Raw genomic sequence first — 15,523 nt, forward strand, 5'->3', positions numbered from 1 at the left:
CCATTAAGAGGCACAGCCGTTGATTCCTATCCATAGAACAATTACTATCCGGGATTTACTTTATCTATCGTAAACAGAAATTGAGTCTCGATTTACGGATCCATCAGTCCAGCCTAACCCCATCCAGTCCCATGGGTTAGCCAACCGCCCAACCAGTGTAGTGATGGGATCCAATTTGGAATTTGGTTAGGTTTTGTCCCGCGTACCAAGGAAAAGAGTTCCAAGGCCCCCTAGCCGGAAGTTCATGCAAACATAAAACTAGCCACACCACTTACACACCCAATATGAAATTGCCTTTTTCTTAGCATCAGCTAACTTTAAAACATTCCTTTAATGAAACCATAGTACCACTGATCACAATCTTCCAAATTATCCGGTTGATTCTTAATTTCCCATCATTCCTTCATCAGAGTATCTATGGCATCATTGGCAACTAGAACGCTCACCACCTGTCCACTCAGGGGCCTTTTCAATAGTTCCTAGCCCATAATACTCGGCAATATAATCACTTATAAAAATCAAGATGGACTCTCGTTGAAGATCAGCAAGATCAACCAACAGATCCATAAAAAGAGCCATGGACTCATCCATTGAAGACCAGCAAGGTCAATCAACCAGATCCATGCCCGGTTTCAGAAAACAACTCTTACTCCTTGTTCCAATATCTTCCTCGACGCACGTGTGGGTATCCTAGGTGACCCAGAGCCCTAGCACCGTATGGTCAGCACCCTCTAGGATCCTTCGCAGGTGACCTAGCGCTTCACTCATAGGCCGCTTCCTTGGCCCCTCATCCATCGTACCGGAAGCTCACCATTTTAATCGCACCGAGGCTGGTCAAGACCTCGGCCGACCTTGCTACGCGAGACGTCCTCCATTGACTCGTCAGCAGTTGCAACTTTATCAGTTAGGTCTCCACGACCTTAATCACAAGACGGTCAAAATGCTAGGCATCTCTGAAGCTCTTGCCTCAAGCATCCATGATAGCGTACACAGTGTGCGCCGCCAAGGCCCTGTACATTCCATGAGATGATCCTCATGGATGACCTGCTGAGGTGGAGGTTGTCTCAGCCATACGGCGGGCCTTCGCAAGCGGCTTGGACGAAGAATAGTCCCTATCTGAGCGGCTACGAATCTGCCCACCCAGTGTGCTGCAAGAGTCTCGGATCAGGCACGCCAGTTGTTGGTGGCTGTGTCCCACGGCGACTGCCTCCCACTCAGAGAGAGCAACCTCGTGTATACATACATATCCAGGGTCGCATGCTAGGTCTGCCACTATGCAGACCACCAAGTGGCAAACCCTGGAGGCATCCGCACTCTTGGAATCAAAGAAGTGAGCCAGGTCCTAGAGTCGGCCTATCACGTCTGTCACCTCCAGATCGCTCACATGGTGAGAAAACTCAACTGCCTGAGTCTTCTAAGAGCGAGATCCAGAGTCCACTCTTGGTCGCTAGGGCCACAAAGAGGGAAGGAGAAGGCCACCACTGAATCAAGTGCCTCCTCCCCTCGGGTCGGAGGTATCACCACATGAACTCTGATGGGTGCTGGGTCATGGGGGCCCTCCGCTCCAAAAAGCCGTGTGAAGGAGTAGTCAAAAGCCTCCGAGTGCTCTCTAGTGTCGAGACTACTCAGCCGACTGTGGATAGTAGATATCCGTGAAGCCCGAATCGGCATGGTAGGTCTCCTCTGCAGTGCTCGAGCAAGGTCGGTGCTCAGTGCTGCCTGCTTGCTGTGGACTACAGGTGAGCGCCAGGGTGCTGCCACGGCCTCCCGGGGAGTTGAGGTGAGCGGAGGGGGAGGAGGGGGAGAGTGGGGTGGAGAAGGAGCGGAAACAGGAGGAGGCGAAGGTGGAAGTGAGGTGGGAGGGGGGGACGGGGGACGGGGGACAGGGGCGAAGGAGGGGGTGCTGGCATCTCCTGATCCTCAGTCTGCGTTGGGGTCTCCTCCTGGAGGGGAGCAAAGCTGTTCCTCACTAGAACCCAGTGATGCTGAGACTGTGGCTGCTGCTGCATCGGCCTCTTGGCCTGCTGTTGTGGGGCTGTCTCCCTCTACGGTGCCCTTGTCTAGGCTGCCACTCCGAGGTCTCTCTGGGCTGAGCAGGTGTCCCGGAGGCTACCTATTGAGCCGCATCTGTGGGCGGGCCATCGGGGGCCTGCTACTACGGTGAAGGTCGGGGTCTCCTACGAGGGCAGGCCTTGGCCATGTGGCCTACCTGCCTGCATATAAAACACTGATTCGGAAGCCCCAAAAACTCCACTCTCTCATCGATCCATCCCCCCTATCCTAGGTAGCTGAATGACCTTCGGAAGGGAGGAGATGTCAGAAACCAAAACTCTGATCGAAGGCAGACAACCACCACTGAAACTGCTATGGGGCCAGTCTCAAGCACCGAGCCCACCAATGCTCCTATCCTAGAAAGGAGTGGAAGGTACTCGCGTCGGGAAGCAAACTGTGACATGAAAAAGGCCCTGCTCGACCGCTGCTGCTAGGTCGAAGCCATGCTGCCACCACAGCTTGAAGAATGCCCGAGTGCCCCTGATGTCAAGGGGACTCATGGCTAGGACGTGGGCCATGCTCTGGGATGTCTCGAACTCAATTTGGTAGTATCCGCGGCCCAGTAACTGAACGTCCAGGATCTTGTCCACATCTATAAGACGGCAGGCCTGGAGAAGATCCCAATTTTCCCTATGTTGGGGAGAGTGCCGACTATACGGCACATGGTGGAATGTGCCTGGAGGCGTTCAACCTCTGCGGCGGCGGCGAGGCTGGCTTCCTCTTCTGGCGAAAGAGAAAGCTTGATGGGAGTATCCTCAAGGGCGGGCGAGGGGGCTACGGGAGAGTCCCTCTGAGGTGGGGCGGGAGGAGCCTCCATCAGTGTCTGAAGCTTAGTCGAAGGCGGAGCGAAAGCGGAGTGACTTTCAAGAACCAAGCTGCACAAAAGGCAGAGCGAGGAGGAGCTGAGGGGGAAGGTGGAAGATAGAGGGGGAAGGGGGATGAAAACAGAGGGGGAAGGGGGTTGAAAACAGAGGGAGGGAGGAAGGAAACGCGAAAAAAGGGGGGGCAAGGCGTGAGGCGGTAGAGGCGACGAAAAGGGGGAAGGGGGAGGGGCGTGAGGCAGGCAACAAAAAGGGGGCAGGGGGGCGAGGGGAGGAGGAAGGCGGTGGGGGTTTGGGATGCGAAGGAAGGGGAGGCACAGGGGGGCGCTAAACGAAGCGGTGCAAACTCTCTCAAGCATATCGTGTTATAGTGATTTATCCTATTGCCATTCTATTTTTTGCTTTTTCAAAGATTTCGGCATTTAGATTTTTAAGAAATTGATTTGTTTCTTACAAATATTTGATCGAATTACCAGAGCGCGAAGAGGGGACTCGGTGAGAACTCTCCCACCCATATCGCGTGTTATAGTGATTTGTTCTACTATTATTCTTGTAGTGATTTTTCTTACAATACTCATTGCCTTTCAAATATTTCATCAAATCACTATAATGTGAAGAGAGATCTCTGTTGGAATTCTCCCACACAAATCGCATTGTAGTGATTTTGGCACATTTTTCTTTGTAATTCCATTTTCTCACTAATATTTCATCAAATTACTACAACGTGACTAGAGATGTCGGTGAAAGTTCTCCAACGCTTATCGCGTTATACTGATCTTGCCTAATCCTTTATTATATTACACAGAACTTTTATCGTCCTGATATATTTTGTGGCTTGTAGATGGAACCTTTCGAATTGAGGTTGAGTCTGATGCTGGCCTTCAAGAAACCCGAGATGAAAAGTTGTTCGACTTCCTACAACATTTTTCTTTGCAATTCCATTTTCTCACTAATATTTCATCAAATCACTATAATGTGAAGAGAGGTCTTTGTTGGAATTCTCCCACACATCGCATTGCAATGATTTTGGCACATTTTTCTTTGCAATTCCATTTTCTCACTATAACGTGACTAGAGATGTCGGTGAAAGTTCTCCAACGCTTATCGCGTTATACTGATCTTGCCTAATTCTTTATTATATTACACAGAACTTTCGTCGTCCTCATATAATATTTCCTGGCTTGTAGATGGAACCTTTTGAATTGAGGTTGAGTCTGATGCTGGCCTTCAAGAAACCCCAGATGAAAAGTTGTTCGACTTCCTTTATAAAGTTTGACACCATCATTGCCATCCTAAAATCTCATGCATGTTTAATTTCAATTTCTCCATCGAAAACATGATCGTTTCTACTCGTTCGTATCTTGAGGAGAAAGAGCAGCAACTTTAGCCGATCACTTTGAGTGGTACAATCATGTTTGACGGCATCCAGTACGTGCACGTGAATGATATTGAGCCTTCTACAATTCTGAGACAAAAGTTAAACAAGGATGTTTTAAAGGTGCTAGATGATAAGAAGAAGACACACAGTAAGTGCCCTATTCACAATCGTAACTATCGTTGTTGCTTACCACTATGGATTTATCTGCTACCTGCATGTGCTGCTTGAGGATGAAAAAGTTACAAATGAAGAAATTGAGAAGAAAGCAGAGGAACCTCCAAGAGAATAAGATGAAGTTCAAGAGATTGCGGAGGAGATAAACTTGGCTGCTTCTATGGAAAGGGACTTAAGCAGGGATTTAATATTCACGTCATCACAAGACTTTTTGTGATAATAACACATGTGAACAAGTTATTCACATGTTCTCATGTTACCGTTCACAAAATAACAGGTCACTTGCCATTTGGGAACCCCTTAAAAGCTTGGCTACACATGGAAATAAGCTATTCACATGTTCTCATATTACCATCTTCACATAATAGCAGGTCAGTGGCCACTTACGAAGATTTTTTATGCCCAACAAAGATAAATTTTTTAGGCCCTTGTGAAAGCTTTGTGAATATAACATGTGATCACAAGATGTTTTGTGTTATTAACATGTTCACATGTTCTCGTTTAGGTTAATGAAATCCCTGGACTTAAGTGAGCAGTTGGATATTGACGTGCTCAGAAGAGAAGACACCTTAGCCCTCTATGATAGAGGAAGTAGGGGACATTCCAACCCCACTACTCTCCACATTTTCTATTTTGGTGATAGAATATTTGTTAACTACAGATATTCAAGTTGTGTTTGACATAAGGCAAGACTACCGTCTGGCCATCATTGCATAGAATCTTGAGGAAGGTGAAGATTTTATCGATCCAGATTTGGATAAGTATCTCTTATTGGTTTCAAATGTCAAGGACAATGAGTTCCATTCTACTGCCGACACATTATCTTGATGTACAAGGATGCAAAAATCTATAAATCCAACCTTCCCACTGAAGGGGAATTTCAGGCTATTCAGCAAAGACTTAATATTTCACACATGGGAAGGGAAGGGAGTCCTCATCGGTGGTCCAAGACACCAACTCAACAATCAATATATGTACATATCATTTACTTGTTAATGATGAAAATAAGAAGGTGTGTTGTTTTGTTAATTACTTCTTATCGTGCTGAGTAGCTTATTTTATTTGTTGTGTTGGCTCATCGACAATATTGTTTTGCAGTTGGTTGTGTTGTTTGAGGATGAGTTTCTCAGGCGCACAACAGGCAAAGCGTGGGAGGACTCTGAATAAACTCAGAACTACATAAACCGATTGAAATTTCCACAATTCATCATATTCCACAAAATTTTTAAAAGCCAATGCAAAATTTTCTTTGTTTGCAATCAACAAATTATCCAGATACCTTGGGGCATATCCCGTCATGTGGAATGCAGACAAAATCATGCTTTTGGAGAAGCAATTAGCGCATTGCGAATCTTCGGGTAGGGCCCTGGAGTCTATACACTAAGGAGTAAATAATATTACTTAGCCTATACTGCTTATGGATTGGCATGTGGGATTAAGGATCCCAATATGCTAAGTGATTATGGCAAAAGGGAGCTTCTCAAATTCATGAAATCAAGGGTTTCTCCAGCTTGCCAGTTTACAGGATGTTGCAAAACCATCTTCAAAAAATGGCAAGGCTTCATGCACCCAAGGATGTTAGTGAGCAAGTTAAGGAGTAGTAATATATTCCTATCTCTTGTAATAATATTCTCTATCGTGTAATGTCATGATAGTTTTGCATATGATCATTTCTGAATTTGAAATGTTAATCATGGATCTATGGGTATCCAAATCTTCCCATTTCTTTGTTTTGTTCCTCGCCATATAATAATGATTATGGCATAGTTTTGAAATGAATACTTTTTCGAGGTTAGATTGAATAACATACCTTATGGTCATTGCACTTGAACACATAATCATCAGACACTTGTAGGTCATCCTCATTTGCCAAGTCTGTTCTCACTTGACGCAGTGAGATGTTTGACCTTATATTAAGTACTGTGTCAAGAGCTCATGTTCAAACCATACCTCTAATAACATCAATGGATTTTCAATGTCATCCTCCAAGTCCTGCCTCCAAGTCTTGATCAATTTCTACAAGTTTTCCATTGACATAATGCCATCTCATATAATGAAAGGCCAAAATAGAATTCTGGGAGCGAATCATATATTTACAGAAAATAGATTTCCTATGGATTTTGTAGGTAACCCCATTTAATTCTTTCACATTCCAGTTTTGACCTAGAAATCCAAACATTTCTATGATTTATAGATAAACATTGACGATGTTTTCTTGACCTCCTCGTCATAAAAGAACTCCACAAAAACATGCGATGGCATAAAGACAACGATTTTCACCTGATGATTTGCTACATTTGGTCTTATACACCTCTGCATGTCTTGGTATATCTTTCATCTAAAGCACTCACTTGTTTTTGTTGTTGGTATTGGCCATTCTGGACTATTGAATGAAGGCAATGGTAATGCTACATTTGGTCTTATACACCTCTGCATGACTTGGTATATCTTTCATCTAAAGCACTCACTTGTTTTTGTTGTTGGTATTGGCCATTCTGGACTATTGAATGAAGGCAGTGGTAATGCTTTCAAAGAACCATAACCTGTAACACTATGAGGTGCTGTGTAAAATTCATTATGAAAGAAAACTCCTCTCTCTGCCAAAGACCTGCTTGATGTTTCTTTGTATAGCTGCTCACCAATAGATGCATGAAAAACATTGAAGATTCCCACAATACTATCTATAGGCTACCAGTCAACCAAGTTTGAAGGATATATATGTATACATACGAATACAAGAGAAGCATAAGTATAGAAATGAAACACATTACATAAACATAAGGTAAAAACATTTACTTAGAGTTTGGTCTATGGAGTGGGATTCCATTAGGCAAACACAATTCTAAGTACATGTAGGCATGTTGTATAAGGACTTCCTTAATGCTCCTTTGTGTGTCAGAGAGTTTGAAATCTTGAACTCTGCCTTTGTAAGTGTCGATGAACCCATTCTTTGTTTTTTTTCACTTCCTTGCTTGCAACATAATCCAACTACCAATAGAGATTATGGTAGGAATCTACCTTTGATTATCCATATCAAAACTATTGTATACTATACTAGCTCTAGAGTAGAGGAGCAGGGATGCCTAGGATGTGTGGTTTCCATGGAAGAAAATAGAAAATAAAAGAAGATGGAAGAAGAGATAACCTCTAAAACGTGCAAAATTTTTAGAGGGAAATCCATTCATTAAATGAGCTAGGAACTTCAAAGAGAACATTTCAAATTTTTAGAGGAAAAATCACTTTTATTAAATGAGCTGAATGAGGAAAATTTTTAGATTGAAAACCGTTCATTAAATGAGCTAAGATTTATTAAATGAGCTGACAACACTAATTTTCATATATATTAAAGAAAAGACATTATAAAGTGTGATCAAATGCATTTCATATTTCTTTAATAACAATATATTCATATAAAGAATATATGAAAAACTTCTAATTATCAAAAGTTCCGTTACGATGGCTCACTTCCTATTGGTCGAAAGCCTTTCTCTCTCTAGAGGAAAAAGGCCAAAGTTGAGTCTAAAATTTGCCTAATGGGCTCAATTTGGCAGTTTTGCACTTCTCCAAACACAACCTAAGGTGCTTTATGTGGTTCTCTTTCTTGCCAAACATACTAAAATTATACACAGAGACCCTCATGAAGGTGGTTAAATATTCATAGAATATTTCTTGAACCATCCTTTGGAACGTGGTCCAAAAGTCATCACATTGGAAGTGAAGGCCCCTCATTCTATCATGAAGGTTGTTTTCTTCTTATCCTCTAGAGACATCTGCACCTGGTCGTACCCACTGAACCCATACAGAAATGAGTATGTCTTATGTCTTGCAACTGCATCTAGTAGAGAATCTGTGAATGGTAGCTGGAATGGAGTCGATATGGTGGAGGCATTCAGTTTGTGGTAGTCTATATAGATTATGAGCTTCCCATTCCTTGTTTGGGACAATGATTGTGGGTGGTATCCATTCTGTCTTCTCAACTAGATATAGATGAACCCCACTCTTAGTAGCTTATCTCTCTCTTCTTCGACCTGTTGGACTATATATAGCTCAACCTAGCTTAACCTATATCTCACCTATATTTACCTATGCACTATCAATAATACATACTACTTTGGGAGAGATGTCTTGTGTACCTCTCTTGCTCTTTCTCATATCATCTGTCAACATGGTATGAGAGAATGTTGCCTTATATATTCTTTATGTCTCAAAAATCAAGGCGTTCATTTTGGTGACATGCATTTTTGTTATCAAGGCCTTTTTCCTCATATAGTCTTTACATTCCGAAAAGCACTAACACTGCTATTTTGGTGACGTTCATTTTTATTATCATGGCAATTTTTCTCAAACATACCTTTTATTATTTAACATTTTTTTTTAAATATTCATCATGCTTTGTGCATGGCGAATATTTTTCTTATTAATGATTATGCTTCTAGTTCAGCACTATATTCCTATTTTTTAAGGCGATGGTTTTCCTGGCTAGAAGGTAAAGATTACTTTGATTCTTCAAGGTGATGATCTTTCTAAAGTTGTATATGGAAATTCTCTATGTCCTCAGCCAACCTAGTGATGTTGCTGCTTCACTTATTACTTATGGGAAATTATTTATTTCATCCAAATAGATAAAGAAAGATAAGGTTGCTCGATGATATAATTTTTTTACCCTTCATGATTCTCTTAGGTCAGATGTATTTAATCTTCCTACTTCCAATGATATTTGGAAACATCTTATTTCTACTTTTGAGAAGAAAGCTATCACCGAAACTCTTCATCTGTGTAATATGTTGGATGGGTTGGATTACAAAGTTTCTACCTCTATGAATTAAGAGAAATTGTTAATCAACTTGCTGGTGCTCCTATTGCACGACCTCAACTTATTGCCCAGCTTCTTCACACTATCAAAGATTATAAATATGATAATACTGTCACGATTCTTTCTAACAAAGATAGTATTGATTTTGATAGTGCTTCCATATCTCTTATTGAATATTCACATCATCACGAATGAAGTATAGAGCCCTCTACAGATGCTCTTCTTACACACCACTCAGATTCTTCTGAGATTGCTCTTCTTACCTACAAAAAGCATCCCTTTTCACGGTTCCCTCGTGGTGAAAACCGCTTTTCTCGTGGAGGACGCTCTAATCAACAATATGGGTATAGCATGTATTGTAATTATTGTCAAAAAAATGGACATTATGAATCTGATTGTTTTGCTAGATTATATGATGAAGAATATGGTTTCTCTCAATCTAATAAGAGACCAACCACAAGACCACCTATGACATGTACATATTGTGGTCTTACAAATCATCACTTCTCAACGTGATCACCACATAGCCTTTTATTAGAGAGCAAATATGTCTTGGATATGTTATCCAAGTATGTTATGATAGGCTCTAAGCATATTACAATGCCGTTGGAGCATAACACAAATCTTTTCATAGATCTAGGTGAGATTTTGGAGGATCCCACCATGTCTAGGGATAGCTTAATCTACATGACCATTACTAGAATTGAGCTATGCTATTGGGCTTGTGATAAATTTATAAAAGCCCCTAGGTAGCTACACTTGTATGTGGCTTAACGGATTCTAAAGTACATATAGTCCCGAATTGATTATGGATGTTTCTCTGAGGTTGGTACAGAGATAAATCCACATGGGTACATGCATGCTAATTGGGCTTAGCTAGTATCACAAACAAGAGAACAAGAGATCTACTAGTGGCTTTATGTTTATTTTTTAGTGCCCCTGTTAAAGCTGGAGTCAACAGTTGCCTTATCGAGTATAGAGGTAGAGTACAAGAGTGATGCCATGGTAACTTGTAAGGTAACTTATTTTTAGAATATTCTTGCTTACATGCATGAACTTATGGATCGCGTTGTTATCATTTAGTGTGACAATATGAGTAGAATATAGCTAGCTAATGACCTGGTATACCATGCTAGAAGGAAGGACATCTATGTGCATTATCACTTTATGAGAGAGAAAGTTCTAGCATGTGATATAGATTTGATATATGTTAGCATAGAGGATCAAGTGGTTGACATCTTCATGACGGCATTGGGCATAGAGAACCTCCATAGGTTTTGAAGGTTACTTGGAGTATCACATGTGGACTTGAGCTCGCCAGAGTGTTGCAATATCAAGACCAACTAGTGTTGTGGACATTGATGACTCACTTGCATGATAGCATTCACACTTATACCACTGACATAGTTGTTTGGTGAGATTATGGTTGATATGATGCCAGTGGTGGTATAACAGGTTGTGTGATAGCCACTTTGGAGTACTAGACTCTTATCTCCTTTATGTTAATAGTTATAGAGAAGAGAAAAAGATAGAAGAAAATTCTGCCATCCATCACTCTCTATGTCTTGATCTCTTCTGTGTATGTGTGTTTTGCTTGCAAGAAGATAAGAGAAGAAGATAGAAGACAATTCATCCATCCATCTCTCTCTTATATCTTTCTGCTCATATAGTTATGGCATAGTTATAGTGTCCGCTCATATAGTTGGGTTCACACTATGGACCGACCTTTATATGCTATAACCCTAGCTCATGTAGTCGGGTTTACACTATGGACAAGCCATTATATGCAATAGCAGTAGGAGAGAACTTTCCCTTATAGTATGTATTGTTACCTCTTTTGTGTTAATGGTTGTAAAGAAGAGAAGAAGATAAAAGAAAACTTAGCCATCCATCTCTCTTGTGTCTTGTTCCCATTTGTGTATGTGTGCTTCGCTTGCAAGGAACTCAAGCTCTTCCTCTCCCCCACATTACTTTTTAATCGTACATAACACTCCATCTTGCCTCAACCATAGATTTCCAATCAAAAGGAAGTAAGAAACCCAAATACATGGTAGCTTGATCATCACAAAATCTAGAAAGAAGTGAGTGCCTTGAACATCTACTCTCACATGCTCCAAAATGCCCATAATGTCCATCTTGGCTATGGTATAGAGAAAAGTGCTGAGTTACCATGGAGAGAGGTGGGTACTTATTTGTGGAGGAGGGTTACCATGGAGAGGGGTGGGTAGTTATTTGTGAAGGAGGGTTACCATGGAGAGGGGTGGGTATTTATTTGTGGAGGAGGGTTACCATGGAGAGGGGTGGATACTTATTTGTGAGGTGTGCTATTTTATTTAAAATTTGCTCGTTATGTGTTTAGATATTGTTATTGAGGTGTGTAGGATAACACTTCCTTTCAACTTTGAGAGCATACACAATTTTTCCACTCATTCTATAAACAATATAGTTCTTATACCCTATAGTGTTCAAGTATGTCCAAAGAGATTGTAGCACATTCTTATGGTTCCATCCATTTGTTGAGAATAGTTTCTTATGGTTCTGCTACCTTTTGTTTTTTTCCTCAGAGCAAGCAATTAAAGGTATTACTTGTTTTAGTATAATCCTCAATTCTAGATTAGTGCTATTTATACAATAAGATTTTTGTGTTTTGTATTTCATATTTTTTTATGTTCTTTAGGCTTCTTTCCATCACTTTTTTTTTTCATTCGGGTTGGTTTTTTATCCCCCTTCCTTAGTTATACATTTTATATAGGCGAATCAAGGACAACTACTTATCTGATTTTCTTTTTATTTAGGTATACTATTTAGGTATGTACATGTGAAAAACACCCTCATAGTAGCCTTGAGATGGTAGTACCCTTTTATTGGCACTCAACAGTACTTAATACACCTTGAGTTATTCTTCTTAAGGGGTGCGGTTAATGTTTATGGCTGGTTTTGTAGGTTTGGTCCTCGATATTGTGGCTTCCTATATTCAATACTATTTTTTCTCTAGTTTGAGATGACTTCTTGTTTTTGTATCCACATCTTCTTTTCTCATTCTAGTCCCCTTTAGATTGAAGAACATTTTCTCTAACCCATTACTTTCAGATGTTTCAAGATTTGGATCTAGAGTGTGTTGGTTTATCAGAGGAAGCTTGGGAGTGGTTCCCCTTGTATTTCTTGAGCATCGTGGGGGGGTGGAGGATTGAGAAGAAATAGCTACCTTGCAATGTTTGAGATGACTTGGTCCATGGTTTTTATGGGGCTCTAGATTGGCATTGTGATTGTGTGATCATACCTCTTGAGTTGATTATAGTATTATCGTCCCATTGGATGTCGCAATCTAGATTCATCCTAATAGTACATGTTCTTCCATCGTCGTTCATGTAGACATCACAAAAATCTTTCTATTCAATGGATAATTTTTTATAGAAATAATAACTTTTAAAAACGCTTCAGTGTGCACCAAACATGACTTTATGCTTGTACTTTATCCAAAGTTTTCCATGTCTCATATGAAAGCAAGTTATGAAATGCTAGAAGCTTGGTTTTCTAGAGTTGGAGATTTGAACCTTGACCCTGATTGTTTGATGCCCAAGTCCTCGTCTTCTATAATAGTTAGTACATGCAAGTTCATATAAGACATTATATTTTGAAGCCATAGTTTAATCTTGGCATTATAGGATTTACCTTCATCTTGGCTTATTTTTGGATTGTCCCTTTTTACTATCTTTATATTTCCTATGTATGTCGACTAGTATATCTTGGGTCAGGGGTCCATAGTACCTTTTCCACTTACTCCCATTGATGTATCCTTTCAATTCAACACCATTAAGGGTCTCAATTCTCACCGAGCCTTGTGAAGTAATCTCTACAACTCTGAATGGTCCCACACACCTGGATAGTTTTATTTTCTTTTCTTGTAAATTAACCCCAAATACCATAAGTTAACTCTTTGAGTTTTTGTGTGGCCAACTTTTTCATAAAGACTATAACTTTTATAGCGCCTTTTCATGACAAGTTATTCCTCACTCTCATCGGTAGAGAGTGTCTAGTTAACCCAAAATAGACTTATGTATATATATGTATACACATACACACATACATACATATACACACACATATACATTGTGGTACATTGTGTTCCCATAAATTTCGACACTAGTGCTTATTCGTCTTAACACTTACTGTTCCCACATCAAGATATTTGGTTTAAAAATAATAATAAATGCCACCATAAGGAGTGAAGGTAGCTTGGATATACCACCATACCTTGGAAAATGGAACACACTAGGGCATTCCCAACAATGCGCATAGTATATATACATATAAATAGCGTTAAATGAAAAAGGACACTTATATGTAACTTTCGTATTCAAAAAAGGTCAAAGCATACACTTATCTGGGTCCGTAAAAACGATCCATCCATTGCCTTGTATGACAATTTAATGTAAATGTATAATTTTTCTGTTGACAAATGTTTGTAACTCCACTGTATTTTTTTGATTGCGTGTATTTCTGTTTAATTTTACGACTAAAAAATAAAATATGGCGTTTGTCGAGAAACTTTGATGAAACACCACATTAGGACTTTAAGACTCAAACAAATATGTGGCGTTAGTCAAGGCTTGTAGGAAAGCTTGATGAAACTCCACAGAACAGCATCGTGACATGATCAGGTTTGACAGGCTTCCACTCATGAAAACGCGACCTCTTGAAGGACCTCTTGTGGAGGTCGGCGTTGCGATTGCCGGCTCTCTACGCTACTCGCTTCACAGGCGACGTTTCTTGTGGCTTCAGCGAGACCAAGGAAGCCTTCCTTATTGCAGGTTCTCTGTAGGTTCAACGAGACCACAAGCGATCGCAGTGGACACGAGACGAGCTTCTGATGTAGTTTCCTCTAGAAGCTTGAGAAGCACTCAAGCTCCCCCGCACCTTATGATCGTTTAATGAAGCTGCCGCTCTCTTTCTCTATATAATGATTGATGAATCGTATGACTGATCTGCAAGACCTCTGCTATCTGCTTTCCTCTTCGGAATCCTGCGAAGCCAAGCTCGAGTTTTCTTTTACATAATCATCCCGAAAACACACACACACACACACAGAGATATGTCTCAGAAGATAAGTATCCGCAACAGCAGCTCCGCGAGCATTGAAGTAAAGGCGAAGACGCATGGCGTCGTCAATGACTCGCGCAGCATCTCACCGGGAGGGCAGGAGAGCGTGGTCGTGAAGGATTTCTCTCCCACGCTCGAGGTACTGGAGGCCAACAGACAAGTGCTGAGCATTGGGAGCACGGTTATTAGCAAGTATCGAGAGATCTCCGTCTCCGGCTCCCGCGAATCCGGCTTCACTTACTCCGGGACAACCCTCCGACGCTAAGCAGCATAAGTCTGCCTCAGTGGACTTAGTTATTGAATCTTTTGTCAATAAAGTTATTACATATTCTATCACTAGGGCGCACCAGTGAGATCATGTCAATGGAACAAACAAATAGGTGGTGGCCTTTTAATCATTGGCTCTTTCCTAGTTTCTCTTGTTTACATAGTATAAATATGGTATCCCTTACATTTTGTATGTGGCAAAATTTTCCTTTTACATTTGGTTTTAATATACAAAAAATAGTATGTAGCATTTCACCTCAAGAGTAAACAATACTATCTATTTTTGCTAACTATGTGTATAAGTGCAATTTCCTCCCTATGTTTCTCTACTCCTATCTCTCTCAATATATTGCTAGGAAAAAACGACATGTTATCCCTTTCCTCCCATTTATCCACTTCCACTTTATTAGATCACCTCGTCATCCTATCTCTTGTAGCCTCCACACCTCCACTCAAAAAAATGTAACATACTCATATGTACATATTTTTAGGTCTAGCTGACTTGGTGATTTTTAGCATCTATATTTAATAATTAAAAGTGGGATATACTTGGAGGACATTAAAGATTATTTTTGACCACAAATTGAGTGATTTTAGAGATGTCAATTTTCGATCAATTTTGGGGTTTTCGTGTTGTCATTTGTAGGTGATTTCTATAGCATACCTACCCATGTTAGATAATGTATAATAGGGTCACATTGGGTAGTTTAGATTAAAGGAAACTTGTATAGGGGTTGACATAGTAAGTATAGCCGCAATAGGTGTCGAAAACAGGAGCCACACACCAAATCGACCCTTAACTTTTGGTAACGGCTTCGTATGAGAGTGTAGATAACTTTATTTTTTAGAGAGAAGAATTAAATAAAGATAGGTCATCATAAGAGCAACATAGTCCATGTTTGGACCATTTGGAATTTG

The sequence above is a fragment of the Cibotium barometz genome, chromosome 15 (assembly GCF_041138505.1).
Source record: "Cibotium barometz isolate CiBa-2024 chromosome 15, ASM4113850v1, whole genome shotgun sequence".
In the NCBI taxonomy this organism is placed as follows: Eukaryota; Viridiplantae; Streptophyta; class Polypodiopsida; order Cyatheales; family Cibotiaceae; genus Cibotium; species Cibotium barometz.